A 15,000-nucleotide genomic window follows, 5' to 3' on the forward strand; every position below is an offset into this window, starting at 1 on the left:
AGCACATTTTAAACTTGAAATGGCTAAAGTGACATCTAATAATAGAAGATTTCTATTTGTATATATTTCATTTCTTCAAAAATATATGACTTCCTTAGAATGGCATTTTTTTACATCTCACTTGTAAAGAATATAGCTGAAGAAAATATATTACTCTTCATGCTTAAGGGATTTTTTGAAGAGTCTTTTTCATTAGTTTTGTATTATCATATGTGAGCATAAATGTATGGTGAAGCAGCAGACTGTGACACAATATCCAATGTATTTCACATCTACAAGTGCTATAAAAAATCCATTAAATTTGTCTACTGATATTTATTCATGCAGAAAAGGCCAAATGGTCATTGTCCTTTCAATAAAAATAACCTTCTGCTTACCTGTTGTTTTCATTATTATATAAAGGAATATTTTCCACAACAAGATTTAGCAATCCAAGGAACTAAAACAAAAATAGAAGCTATATTGAGAACAGGCTTTAAGATCATCTGAAATGACATTTCCGTACTTGAAAGAGCAGAGAAATCAAGGCTTATTACTGGAGCAGGGAAGAGAAACAGGATGAATTGAACAAAGATTACATCAGGTATATATTGTTTGAAGTGGTTGGAAAGAATAACAAAAAGGAAACCATTTGCTTATTGGTAAGCAAAACTGAGAATCACAACACAGTCATTCTGTGAAATTAACAAAGTCAGGCTCCAATTGGCATTTCAGAACAAATCACTGCCTATTTGGGCTCTGCTGTGCCAAATTTCAAAGGAAAAGATGAGACTGCATTTTTAATATCTACCTACCTTTATTTATTTATCACACAGGCTCTGTGCTTCTGCCAAACCACTCAAAACTACTTTTATATAGTTCAAAATGGTAATTCATCCTGATAGAGGCCACACTGTCAAATTCAGTAGAAGAACACATTACGGTATGTGCATTTTAGACCATTTTCTGAGGTAAAATCGTGAGCCCTTAATCCTCTCAGAGCCTTCTGCAGTTGAACTGAACTTTAAATTCTTCATATTCTGCAAGCACAGTTGGTTGTACCGGGTTCTTATTATCTTACTGGGCAGAAGATAAATAAAGAACTTAAAAGGACCAGGAAGAACCAGGCTGAACTAATCATGCATTTATAAGCAGCTACCTCTGTATACACATGAATAATGTGACTCACAGAATTAAATTAGGACTTTTTATTTCAAAATCTTATCAAAACAGATTTTCAGTTGCTGCATCCTTTCCTTTTCCCTGTACTGTTACAGAAGCAGTAACAAAGTCAGATATATTCAATCATCCAGAAAAGAGTGGCATTTTATGAGTTTGCCAAAATGGAGATTCTTAGCAATAGCACTTATACACTGCTTTGCAGTGTTTTACAGAAGTCTCTACACAGTTTACAGAGTCAGCATACTGCCCCCCCCCCAACAATCTGGGTCCTCATTTTACTGACTTTGGAAGGGTGGAACGCTGAGTTAACCTTGAGCCGGTCATGATCAAGCTCCCAGTAGTGGGTAGAGTTAGCCTACAATGCTGCATTCTAACCACTTAGAGATTCATTTAATTCTTAAAATAAAATGTAATAAGAATGGCAAAGTGTAGATAATAACTGTTTTGCATTTTATTTCTGGTTTATGGTATGATACAAGGCAGCTAGACATTTTATGGGGAATATGATGGCATCATTTAACCAACCAATCACTTTTGTTATGTGATGAAATCACTAAAGGCAACAGAATCTGGAATTAATACGATAATATACATGAAGGTCAAGAATTAAAATTCAGTTTTATATCCACATATTTAAATAACAATAAAATAATCTGGCTTTGTATAAATTCCATGCAGTCAAGTTTTTTCTTGGAGTAAACATAAAAAAATAAATGAGTGTTTCTATTATAGACCTCTGAGATAAAATCATGAAGACCATATATTCATGACAGCCCTTGAATTTCCTATACTATAATATCTTAAATAAAACATTTTTTTCAGAATAATCATTCATAGAATAGTAGTTGGAATAATAATAAAAGAAAACACCAATGACTGTGTGACTTGGAAGTTACAAAAGATACTTAAGGGGAACTCTGTTCTGATTGACAGAAAAATAACTTCATTCATATGACAGGCTTTACCTATAAGCGAAATCTAAAGCTTTACATCTTTATTATAGGGTTTATAACCTTCCCTCCAGTTTCTAGGTAGTTCACAATAAATAAATAATGTGTTGAAATCTCATAAAAACTCCTATTTTATTTCATAAAGATTGTAATCGAAATAAGCTAAGGTAAAATTAGACTAAAGCAATTAAAAATAAAGCCAAGATGCTTTGAATCAGGCAGACTGAGAATATGGAGGAAATGAAGGTTGGCCTTGCAATAAAGTTAGTTGTCAAGAGGGCAGATGAACTGACCTGGCTGCTAGCCAGGACTTTTGTTGGGCAAACAGAGGCAGCATTCTTATTGGCTAAGCTTAGTATATAGCATTGGAGTTCTAAAGTCTCAGTAGAAGACCCATTCTTCAACTGCTATGGGAAAGGCTGCTGATTTTATCCATAACAAGAGAGAGAGAGAGAGATACAGAGACAAAGACAGAAAGAAAGACATGGAAGAAGAAAGATAGAGGTACACATTATGACGTTTGCCACTCTGAGCATTAAGGTTATTGGGAGATTGGTGGCTGGACAAACACATCACTGTTAATATGCTGGTCTGCTGGCATGAGTAATGGCTGTCCTTATTGAAAAGTGTGAAGCTATCAACTGAAGAATTCCCTGTGAGAAGCAAAGAACCAGACAGCAGGATGGGCTTCACCCAGAACCAAAAGCAAATGGAAACAGAGGGAGACTACCTGTAGAGGAATGTCTGGAGATATCAGGGAAACCCCAGATTAGACTGGCTGAAAAGAAGACTTTGTGAAGTTGTTTGGGCTGTGAAAGAGTGACTGGCCCAAAGTTATCCAGCAGCTAACACAGATTTAGAACTCAGTCTCTTGCTTTCTAAATCACTACACCAAACTGACTCTAAACAAACAGACAAAAGTAAAGAAACAAAAAAGCTTCCATGGTCCCTAAGAAGTTTCTTTCTCTTTCTCTTTTTTCTTTTTAAGGCAGGTCACACAATCTTTAGAATTCGATTAAGAATTGAATTAATAGTTTCAATTGCTGATCATGCAAAATTGAACCATGCTTTGAAATTTGAATCAATTTTAAACTTTTCAAAATATTTAGAATACTACATACACTACTTCATTTTAACTTCTTTGAAGTATTATTTAAATATCAAATGCAATCTTTCAGTTTCTCTGAGAAAGGTATTTTTTTAATTTAGCGGTCTTAATAAGTGGTCTTATCATTCATTGCAAGGAAATAAATTGACCAAGCTGGGCATACAAAAGTAGTAACTAAAAGTGCTAACAGAGTCAGTAGTATTTTTCTATGCACAAAATAAAATAAGTATCTGAAATCTTAATTTTTATTAACTTTATTAAATACAAAGTTAAATGAAAATTAAGATTTCACATTACTCATTTTAGTTATAAATTTAGTTAGTTTTAGTTATTATTATTTAGATATTTAGCTATATAAAAGTGCATATAAAATGCAACTGATTCTGTTAGCACTTTTAGTGACTTATTTTGTATGGCTAACTCGGTCAACCTATTGCCTTGTAATGAATTCACATTTATGTTTTTCTTCTTGCTGTTTCTAATTGAACCAAAATACTGAATTATTAATTCTTGTAATCACCATGATGATAATTATATAAGAAAAATACAGTAATTGAAATCCTAAATGTATTTTAGATTAATCCTAAAACTGCAGTGAAATGTACTTATCTACCTTGATTTCCTATGGGTACATTTCAAACCAAATTGGTCTATATCCTAAATGTGACTGGCAAATCAATCAGAACAGAATTTGCAGCTGGAACCCTACATGTGTAGGAAACAATCCAGAAAGAAAGAGATTTTTCATCTTTAAAAAAATCCTGCTTTATTAATTTTTTTTAAAAAAAAATAAAATGACAAAATTTATTTCTACTGCAGTGAACATGTTCGTGAATGTAAGGTAGCTTAATTTAATTGGCACTTTCACATTCAAAATTTACTACACAGCATTAATAATAAAGCACCATTTTTCCCACGCAACCATGCATCACAGTATGAAACAATACATCACTATGCCAAAAAATATCTATTATGTGTTGGCTTCTCTGTCATACTGATTTATCAGAATACTTCCAATTTTTTAAACTCTAAAAAAGACTAAAAGCATAAAGAGTTCTTTTGAATTTTCTTTTGAATCTTTGAAACTTCTTCTTCACAAACTAGAGTTAAAGATCTGAATTGGTATTCCATTTTTCCCCTCTCAGTATTTTGCTACAGAAGAAAGGTTCTGGTAGTCAGAATGACCAATTCATTCATTGCAGGAGAAGACTGTGTGACAGGATGAAAATGTGAAGTAGCCAGAAATTGGTTTTCTGGCAGATAAAAAAGGAGAACAGATTTAAGCTGACTCAAATTAATTTGCTCACTTGAATTACACCAATTATATTTAACATCCAAAGTCAATATGCAAGTAACTCTAGAAGATAAAACCCTCACACATTTTGTAAAAACAACAAATCAATAATAAATATTTTATAGATATATTTTTGTACTAAGTTATCTATGCATGTATATGTATATAGCCATTCAATATTTAAAAAGCAGAGGGTTTCATTATAATCTTTTCTCTCATGTAGCAAAATAGAAAAATATTTTCCTGAACATTATCAATATTAATGAATTATTTATAAACTGTATGCTATAAAAATTGAACATGTGTATTTCTCCACCACCAAAGTTATTCATCAGAATTCAGATGATATTGCTCAGTTTAATATGGAATCCATATCCAGAGCATTATATACAGTCTTAGGTTACAATCCAATCTAACACAATGTCCAAACCAAAGTGAAATTTAGAGAGAGCAAAAAGTTTCATTCTCCCACAGCCAAATTTAAGCTAATCATCAAATAGATAGATTTCAATTTGAATGGCTTGGTTTGTGGGGGGGGGGTTCCCCAAAAACTAGAATTTTATCAGATGAAGTATAACCAAGATAGATAGAAATTGATACAGAAGGTTTTAAGCCAGCATCCTTTAAACCTGAGTATTGACATTAAAAATCCCAATTACCCAATGTGTCCCAAATTTGTCCCAAATTATCTTGATCAGGACCTAGCTTATCCAATGCATATTTTTAGTATTCATACCACAGTCAGAATATTATTCTATCACATTTCAGATAAGGTACTTTAAGAACACCCATTTAATTCTCTTTTATGGCTGTATACTAATACAAACTTAAATTGTAAAATTTATCCACTCTTTCGCCTTTCAGTCTACATTTCTCTTTACCTAAAATGTTGTACCAGCCATATTGTATATTAATTTAACAGCTGAAATTAGCTTCCAATGATGTAAAATAATCCCATTTCCAATATTAAAACTGAATAGAGTACAAACTGATAGAACTTCATCATCATTGCAATGCTTGATGTCTCACACTGATTGTTGATGGTGGAGGTTATCAGCAAAACGTAAACTTCAGGAAAGCTTTTGCTCTTAAATTTTGAAATGCATTTTGTAGGATATCTGAATACAGAAAACTAGATAATTCAGTATATCTGCATTTGCTAATAACACTTTGCAGTGACCTAATAAATGTGAAAGATAAAAGTTGCTTTCGTGGCATTTCAGAATATGAACTGACCCCACTGCTAACTTCTGAAGGACAAAATGCCAAAATTTACATTCTGTATTATACAATGCAATTTTGGTTTCTCAGTTCTAGATTAATCCGTTTTCCTTTAGTACTGGAAAGGCTAATTGAAAATGTCAACTGTTTTTATTGTTTGTAATAACAAACACATTAGACAATATTTTGTTGGAGTACAACAATCTATCATTTTTCTGTATTGCAGTTATTAATAGTTTAATTTGCCATCCCAAACAAATCTTGTTTACTAGTTTTTTTGGGGGAGGGGCGATTAAAGTCAGGTGGTCTGTATGTTATATTCCATTTTGGAATACGAAGTACGGGACAAGTTCCAAGAAAAAAATTCACTGTAACTAAAGAAATAAAGAAATCACTAAGAGATTATCTTTCCTCCGCAGGGGTATGATAAGATAGGAAAAGCAACCAAATTTATTTAATCCGTCAGAGGTGAATTTACCTTCATGATAAGCACATTGCCTGAAGTGCCTTCATTATCATCAAGATAGAAGAACATAAAGATTTCAGTTTTAAAACCACATAAAAGGTGACAGATCTTTTAAATCAACCTTATGGAACAATTAACTGGTCTTCATAATCCGGCACTGGCTTATCGTCTGACCTCAGATGGGCAAAGCCCATTGAAATGGAGTTAAACTAGATTGTGATCTGATAACATAGAAGTTTTAGTTTTAGAAAATATTGTTATATCATCTCTTCGGCAGGTTGATAACGGAACTTCTTTGCCCAGATGTAAGCAGAATTGGGTTTAGTTAATGCTTTTTTTCCTCCCTTCCATTCAGTCATGTCAATTTCTTGGAGATTGCCTGAACAAAAACTTGTAGTTTTCTTGCAGTTTCTTTGGCAAGGTTTTTCAGAAGCGGTTTGCATTGCCTTTCTCTCTACAGAGAGTCAGAGAAAGTGACTGGACAAGCAGGCCTTAGAGTCATGGTCTCCCATGGTCTCCAGGTTTCTAGCCTATTGTCTAAGCCACTGTAACACTTTTATTTGATGCTTAGACCCTTAAGATACCCTTAGTTTCTATATCTTTGCCATTTCTTTGCTGTTTGGTCAACAAAACTGATGAGAATTATGGGATTTGTAATTATGATATATATATTTGGCGAGGTCTCACTCACCATCTTCAGGCTGGTGTTTTCGGCTTAAGGCGTGGTTGTAGCTGCTGTCTTTCTATAAATCTTGGTGGATGGGTGTGGAGTGCTGGCGTTGTTTCAGTAAGTGGATTGATTGGTTGTGTGGTTGTATTATGATTGGTAGATTGGTGCTGGCTGTGTGTCCATTGTTCTTTTGTGTTGTAACGGTCTGGGTGGTGGGTGGGGCTCGTTTGTTGACTAGGGCTGGTTTCCAGATGTCTGGTAGGCAGGAGGTATCATCATGTTTATTCATATTGTGGGGGTGTTTCTCTGTTTCGATAGCTTTCATAATTATTCTCTTGTTGAAGTGTTCAGTTTTGGAGATTAACCTGGTTCCTTCATAATTAATTTCATGTCCTGTAGCTTTAAAGTGCTGGAAAAGGGAGGAATTTTTTTTCTTTTTTTTCTTATTGCGTTATTGTGTTCTGTGATGCATGCATTTATTCTCCTGTTCGTTTGTCCTATGTATGTTGCAGGGCAGATTTTGCATGGTATTTCGTAGACTTCTTGGTTTTCTAGCTGGATTTTGTCTTTGGGGTTTCTTAAGATGTTGGCTATTTTTTGGTCAGAGTTGAAGACTGTCTTGATATTGTGTTTGTGGAGAATTTTGCTGATTTTATATGTGGTGCCTTTGATGTAAGGGAGGAGGGCGATGCCGTTGTCCTGTTCTGTGTCTTGCTTTTTTGGGGGTGTCTCACTTTGGATTAGGTTGGTAATTTATTTTGGATTTGATGGTGTTTTCCAGGTAGGTGGTAGGGTATGTGTTTAGTGATTTGTAAGTGATTTGTAAGCAGGGTCTTGGAATAGGTTGGATAGTTTGGCTTTGTAGTCAGACATGTTCATCACCACTGTGGTGTTACCTTTGTCTGCTGGGAGAATGATTATGCTGTTGTCTACGAAATTACCATGCAAAATCTGCCCTGCAACATACATAGGACAAACAAACAGGAGAATAAATGCATGCATCGCAGAACACAATAACGCAGTAAGAAAAGAAAAAAGACAAGATCCAGCTAGAAAACCAAGGAGTCTATTAAATACCATGCAAAATCTGTCCAGCCACATACATTGGACAAACTAATAGGAGAATAAATGCACGCATCACAAAACACAAGAACACATTCAGAAAAGAAGAAATAACTACCTCCCTTTTCCAGCACCTTAAAGCTACAGGACATGAAATTAATTTTGAAGGAACAAAATTAATCTCCAAAACTGAACACTTCAACAAGAGAATAATTATGGAAGTTATCCAAATAGAGAAACACCCCCACAACATGAATAAATGTGACAATACATCCCGCCTACCTGACATCTGGAAACCGGCCCTAGTCAACAAATGAGCCCCACCCACAACCCAGTCTATTACAACACAAAACAACAACGGACACACTACCAGCACCAATCAGCATCAATCTGCCAATCATGATACAACCATACAACCAATCAATCCACTTACTGAAACAAAGCCAGCACTCCACACACCCCCACCAAGATTTATAGAAAGACAGCAGCTCCGACCATGCTTTAAGCTGAAAACACCAGCCTGAAGATGGCGATGGAGACCTCGCTGAAATGTTGCCAAGACAATCTCAATCTTACACGGGAAAAGACCCGAATACAAGAAGACCAGCATACCTACACCCATGAAAATATACAAACACACACACACACACACACATATACACACACACATACATACATACATACATATATACATGTAAAAGGGGAATAAAATTTATTGCCTTTTCTTAATAAAAAACTTCATCATCAAAAATATTTTGAAATATGAAACACTACTCTGTTGGGCTATACAAGGCTGTGAAGATCTGGCTTTTTTCTCCTGGCATTAGAGTTGGGATGTTAGTATGTAAGATCTGGCATGGGTACATGTGTCTCTCATGTTTGTCTTTTCAATGAGCCTCATGCAGTTTTAGTTTTTTTGCTGCTTATTCATCTTAATGTAATTTCTCTGTTTTTGTTGGTTGGATACCCATAGTTTCATGGATGGACGACTGTATAAATTGGATTAAGAAACAAATAAATAAAGTCGGAGATCTATACAGTATCAGAATTCCCATTCATATTTTAATCTATGGCTAAGAATGCCAAAAGAAGGCCACTAGTCAAAGCTTTATACAGCTCCTCTTTTATATTAAGTAATAAAATAATAATAATAAATGGCGTTGTGTGAAACCATATCCCTTCAGTGTTGTAATTTTTAATGCCACAGAAAGGAAGGATATGATTAAATATTTATGCAGTAATCACATTCATTGTATGTCATTATGGTCATTTTATTAAATTAAAATGAACTTGAATCAGAATTAGTTTTTGTCCTGGTCCATTCCCTTTTTGGAGGTGATCCTCTGCCACGCACAAGGACAAGTGCCAACCCTGGCCTATAAGCAGTAGGTGCCTTCTGGCTTAGAACCTTATCCAAACCATGAATGAAAATATGATGCCTGAAGAACTCTAGTTTAATAAATGGTTTTTTTGGGAAAAAAAAATGAGACAGGTGTTAACAAGTAAAAGAAGAAAAGAACAAGGAGAACCTGAGAAGTAATGTGTGCATTAATGAATATTCATCTTTTAATTTATTATCATGTTTATAGCCAAAACTGCAGAGCAAATTACATTCTGCATCAAATCCCAAGAGGAGTTTCATTTGCACTGTTTGGAAATGTGCCAGAAGGAACCACATTCAAAAGGCAGAGACTGCAAAGAGGATGTTTAATGCTTAATGTGCTGGAGACAAAATGCTTGTCGTGGCCTGGGGGGAGGGTGAAAAGAGCAGCAAATGAATACTGATACATATAATACTAATGTATTACAAATCAGAGTCATTTGAATGAAATGAAGTGTTTTGGAAATAAGAGGGGAAAAAAGAAAAAAATAGTATCAAGTTCATGGTCTTCAAAGCTTCAGTTAAACATAAACTATGATTCATTCCAACTCCCAGGAGTTTGACTTCTGCATCCTGCTTGGCTCTTCAGGACCAGTTATAATATATATCCGTGATCGCGAAACTATAGCACATGTACCAGAGGTGGCACACTCTCTGTGGCCACTTTTGCCGTCACCAGCTGCTCTTCTGGTTCCAGCATGCACATTCCAGCATGCACATTCGCAGCCAGCTGGTCTTTGTGGGTGCCTGAATGCCAGGAAAAACCCTGAAAATGGCCCCAAAACAGCCAAAAAACAGGCCGTTTTTCAGGTTGTTTTCAAGCCATTTTCAGCCCATTTTCAGGGCTATTTTGGCCCAAAATCATTCTAAAAATGCCCCGAAAACGGCCTGAAAATACCCCCCAAACTGACCAAAAACAGCCAAAAAAGAGGCATTTGTGTGCTGGCTTTGGGCTTCTAGCATGCATGCACATGTATGTGCATTTGAGTGGGGGACTTGATGCCAAAAAGATTTGCCATCACTGGTATACGTATAGTCTACCAAACAGAAACTGACTGAAACTGATTGATCAGTGCAATTCTTAAGCATTCTTAGCAAATCAAAATTTTGTTGGGACAGTTCTGGGGAACAAACAAGCACTCCATAAGGAGACAATGACCAAGGCTGAATTAGCAATGTGGCTGGCAAATATTTTGATAGAAATTAAGCAAATTTATTAAATCATCTTGCTAGCATCGGTAGTCTTTGAGATATGACCACTGTTTAACAACGGTTTGAAGTTACAAATGCATACTAAAAGTATATTTATAATAGGGTTCAAAACCAACCACAATCCTCTGCAGTCATGGATTCAGTCACTCTGAAGCAACCACCATTTCAAATCCTATGATCACCCAGTTGTTCCTCTTAATGAGCACAATAAAAACTATTATTTTATGACATTTTTGATTTACAAACCTAATTGTAAGGTCTATAAGGGCAACCTGGTCTACCAAAATATGGGATCGAGCATACTGTTTCCGCTTTCGCCCTTTAGCCCCATTCCAGGAGCCTTCGCAGGCAGTCAAATCCTCGGCAAACTATTTTGTGCTAAATTTAAATTTACCTTTATTTCTTGTTGAACTTAACATAAAAAATCAGATCCGTAATGAAAAAATTTGGATGATCACTAGATGGCAGCAAAGAATTACAATACTTTTTAACTCTCTGATGATATCTAGTGGCTGTTTTTATTTTCACAGCCCAAATCTGATGGCCCTAAATCACTCTTTTGAAAACTAAGCTCATGATGAAATAATTACACAAACTGCTACAACCCAGATTTGCTCATTTGGCCAATCTATCATTATGACATTTTAAATGGCTCTAACAAGGAAACAAAATATCTGCAGCTGTGTTTTCTTACCATTCTTAATAGGGTATCATGGATTTCCCCATATTATTATATAATATTACATTATTAACTTTTTGAATGGCAGATGTATTTCTTATGAGAGATCCAAAGACTGGAAGCACATTGTTAACACTATGAAATAATTATTAAAATAGATTGAAGCTTTTATTTCCTATTAACACGGAGACTGTGTACATATACCATAATGCAGAATCATCAGTTGACTCATTAATCTGCCAATATTACTATTATGAAAAGTTCCAATGTTCAGAAGACTGGAACTAAATTAATACCTTTAGGATTTTGATGTATCTCTTCTATATTTCCCAGAAACAAAAACAAATATCATACATTAGCACTTACAATCAGACTTTGGTTGTCACAGATCATGAGTCTCCTCGCTCTGGGAGCATTTATTCATAGCTCTCTCCCTTTTCCCAAAAATTATTAGAAATGAAGAGAGAGACATAATTATAAGGTGAAGATGAACGGCCTAATCTGCTGCCTTGAGTCACCTCATTTTTCTGAATTATTCATATTTCTTCAGCAAATTCAAGCTTGAATGCTAATGTCTGTGTTGCTTTACTGACTGTCTTCTGCCACCATATTTCTTTCCAAAGAGAGATCACCAGTGAGCACCTATTCTACAGTTTATGATTTAAGAGTCTGTAGCATCCATCACTAGCTTTCATTTATTACCATCTTTTTCTCTGTTTAAGAACTACAGCTCTCAAAGGAACTGGAGACTCTGGGTGCCATAATTGGGATGATTTTTGCAAGATTTTCAATAAACTTTAAAATTTTTGGCCATGTTCAGGTTCACAGTAGGTTTTAAAAGCACTGATTTCCAACTGCATGTTTTTTCATACCCAAATTGCATGTCAACATTTCTTAAATGATTTTGGTATAAAATGCTTCCCACCATATACATACATTTCCAACTCAATGTGTTAATTTTTTTATAGGTGTTTCCCAAATATATGCATTTCTATACACAGTTTTAACTGGAAAAAGTGAATCACAAACGATGAAACAGCAAATACAGTAACAAATTAAGAAGTACAGCAAATACAAATAGAGTGAGTTTCTATTAAAATAAAAACTCAGATAAGTTGTTCTAATTTCTATTATTCTCTTTTTTTCACTTATATTTTCCTAAGAAATCATATCTAAAATGCCCTTTTTCTCTGAGTATCAGTTTAACCATATTTTTTAAAAAAATAGTCAAAAGAGGCCCCCCAAGTTATGAACCAAACTTTTTGGTGAAATACTAAGGTGACTAGACGTCCCGCTTTCGGTGGGACAGTCACGATTTTTCAAAATTTGTCCCGTGTCCCACAGCGTGTTCAAAATATCCAGATTTTCCAAAAGAAAGAAAAGACACCAAATCATCAGTTTTAAAAAGGACGCCGTTAAAAAAAGTTTTTATTTCTCTGAAGTGTCGTTCCCAATGTGGCCTTTAGAGGGCAGTGGATTCCCTCCCTCCACTCAGCTCACAGCGCCCGACGAGGGGCGAGACTCCCTCCCCTCTTGCACCTGCGCACGGCAACGCATGATGTTTTTGTGATAGCCGTCCGGCGGCCTCGGGCGGGGAGGATTTCCTGTGCCGGCAGTGCGGCAAGGAGGAGGCTCGATCCCAGGCCAAGCGGCTCAGCCATCAGAAGGTGTTTTTTTTGCCCGCTTCTCTCGGGCGCCGCGCTCCCTGCAGCCATGTATGCAAGCCGCTGTCAGCAACCTGGTCTGCGTGAGCCAAGGGGAGGCAGGCGGGGATCCGGTTGGGAGAGGCTGGCGATGGGGGTGGCTTTTGAAAGGGTTGGGGGCATTGGGAGAAGGCAATCAGTTGAAGGCTGCTTTGCAACCGTCAGCGAAGTCCCATCTAAACTTCTTGGTTTGCCCTCCCCGGCCTGGAGCAGACTGTTCTCGGGAAAGCCGGGTTCTTCCTCCCTCCCTCCCTTCTCTTCTCTTCCTCCCTTTCGCCTCCCTCCCCTCTTTCCTTCCCTCCCTTCTCTCCTTCCTTTCTTCCTTCCTTTACCTCCCTTCCCTTTCCATCCTGTAAACTGTTCAGAGAGGGCTGTAAAAGCACCATGAAGCATTACACTGCTGCTGCCACCTCCTCCACCATGCTTTTGAGGAGCCACAAGGCCACGGGAGCCAGTAGGAAGGCGGCGGAGGGGGTGGGAGCAGGGGAAAAAGGCCCCATGTTCCTCAAAAGCACAGCTGAGGAGGAGGCAGCGGAGGCAGGGGTAATGCTTCATGGTTTTACAGCCCTCTTTTTGTTTTTACAGCTCAGGTGCTCCGAGCCCCCCTCCCCCCGTCAATGGTGTACCGCTTTACCCATCTTAAAATCTGGTCACTTTATGAAATACAAACCATATTCTCAGGGCAGTTCTTGGTGAATTGCCCAGTTGTTTGCTGACAAAGAACAACTTCATTTTGGAAAGATTTAATCCTTACAGCCTCCAGACACCTATTCTGGACCTCCATGGCATCTCTGGCTTGGCCTATAATGACAATGTACAGCTGGGTGTCGTTTGCATATTGATGATCCTTTACAGAAAATCCCTGGACGATTTCTCCCAATGGTTTCATGTTTGATGTTAAATAACAAGAGGAAAATTACAAGAGCTTCTAAGGATTTGATTATTTCCCCTCTGAGGCCAGCAACTTGAACTGTTTGCTCAGGCAGGAGTGGAATTAATGAAGGACAGTGCAATTCCAACTATACACCATTTCAAGTAGGCCATAGAATTCCATGATTGATTGTGGAGTTCTGATAGTCCAAGAGAAGCACATTCTCGTCTCTCAGGTCAAGTGTAGGTCATTTGCCAGAAAGAACAATATTCTTCCTATTAAATGACCAATCTGAATACTGACTAATAAGGATCCAAATTAGATAATCAATTTCCTCTAGGATCCTCTACAGCTTCCAAATTTCACCATTTTCTCAATAACACTCCAGAACAGTAAGCTGGAAACAGAGTGAGAATTAACAAATATTGCTGGATCCCTAGAGGACTTCTTCACCCATGGCATTGCCACCTAGGCAGATGGCATTGTTCTCTCCCTCAATGAAGCATCAGCAATCTCACAGATGTCTCCATGTCCAGTCTGGAACTAGAAAGATGTCATTATTGATGGTCCTATACTTTATATCAGGCTCAACAAGCTCAAAGGTTTCCCAGATTTCCAAAAAGATGTTGCCTCACTTCTCACCATCACCTTCCATCTAACTGACATCCACATTAGTTTTAACAATCAAGAAATCTGCAGACGTATCCACTGCACCTATAGAGGCCTTGTACCAGTCACCTTTGAATATGAATGGTTACTCTAAAAGAGTTCTGGTTACTCTAAAAAGGGAGGAATCACTAGGCAGGAATTGGTACATGCAATTGGAGATGAATTGGTGTTTTGCCATTCAAATTGCCTCTTATAAATTTGAGTCTGAGTTCTTAGTAGAGCTTGGTTAAGTCCACTTGAAGGGGAAGGTTGTGTTATGATGGTGTAAAATGTTTTTTTTTTAAATATATTTACTTTGCACACCTCCAAATCCATATTTATTTCCAAGAATGCCGAGCCATATATCTCTTGCAAAATAGAGATGGAGAAATATCTCTTTCGTAATTGTTCCAGCAACAAACATTTGAAAGTAGGCTATTCCCAGTATGAAGCAAACTTTTTGAATATACTCTTCAAAATTAAAAGCCCTTGTTAAACTTGTCTGCCATCTTTTTATCTAATCTGCTTTTAAACCTATATTATCCTTCTCCATGATATGTGGAAATAAATGTCG

General features: G+C 36.6%; 1 protein-coding gene across 3 annotated transcripts in view; it reads right to left on the minus strand.

Moving 5' to 3' along the window:
• The window catches only part of LRRC4C (leucine rich repeat containing 4C), a 758,407-nt gene that overhangs the window by 654,131 nt on the left and 89,276 nt on the right, over positions 1 to 15,000 (minus strand). The gene's annotated exons all lie outside the window — the stretch shown is intronic.

The sequence above is a fragment of the Thamnophis sirtalis genome, unplaced genomic scaffold, assembly GCF_051295495.1.
Source record: "Thamnophis sirtalis isolate CommonGarterSnake01/CBP01778 unplaced genomic scaffold, rThaSir2_p1.2 scaffold_1, whole genome shotgun sequence".
NCBI lineage: Eukaryota > Metazoa > Chordata > Lepidosauria > Squamata > Natricidae > Thamnophis > Thamnophis sirtalis.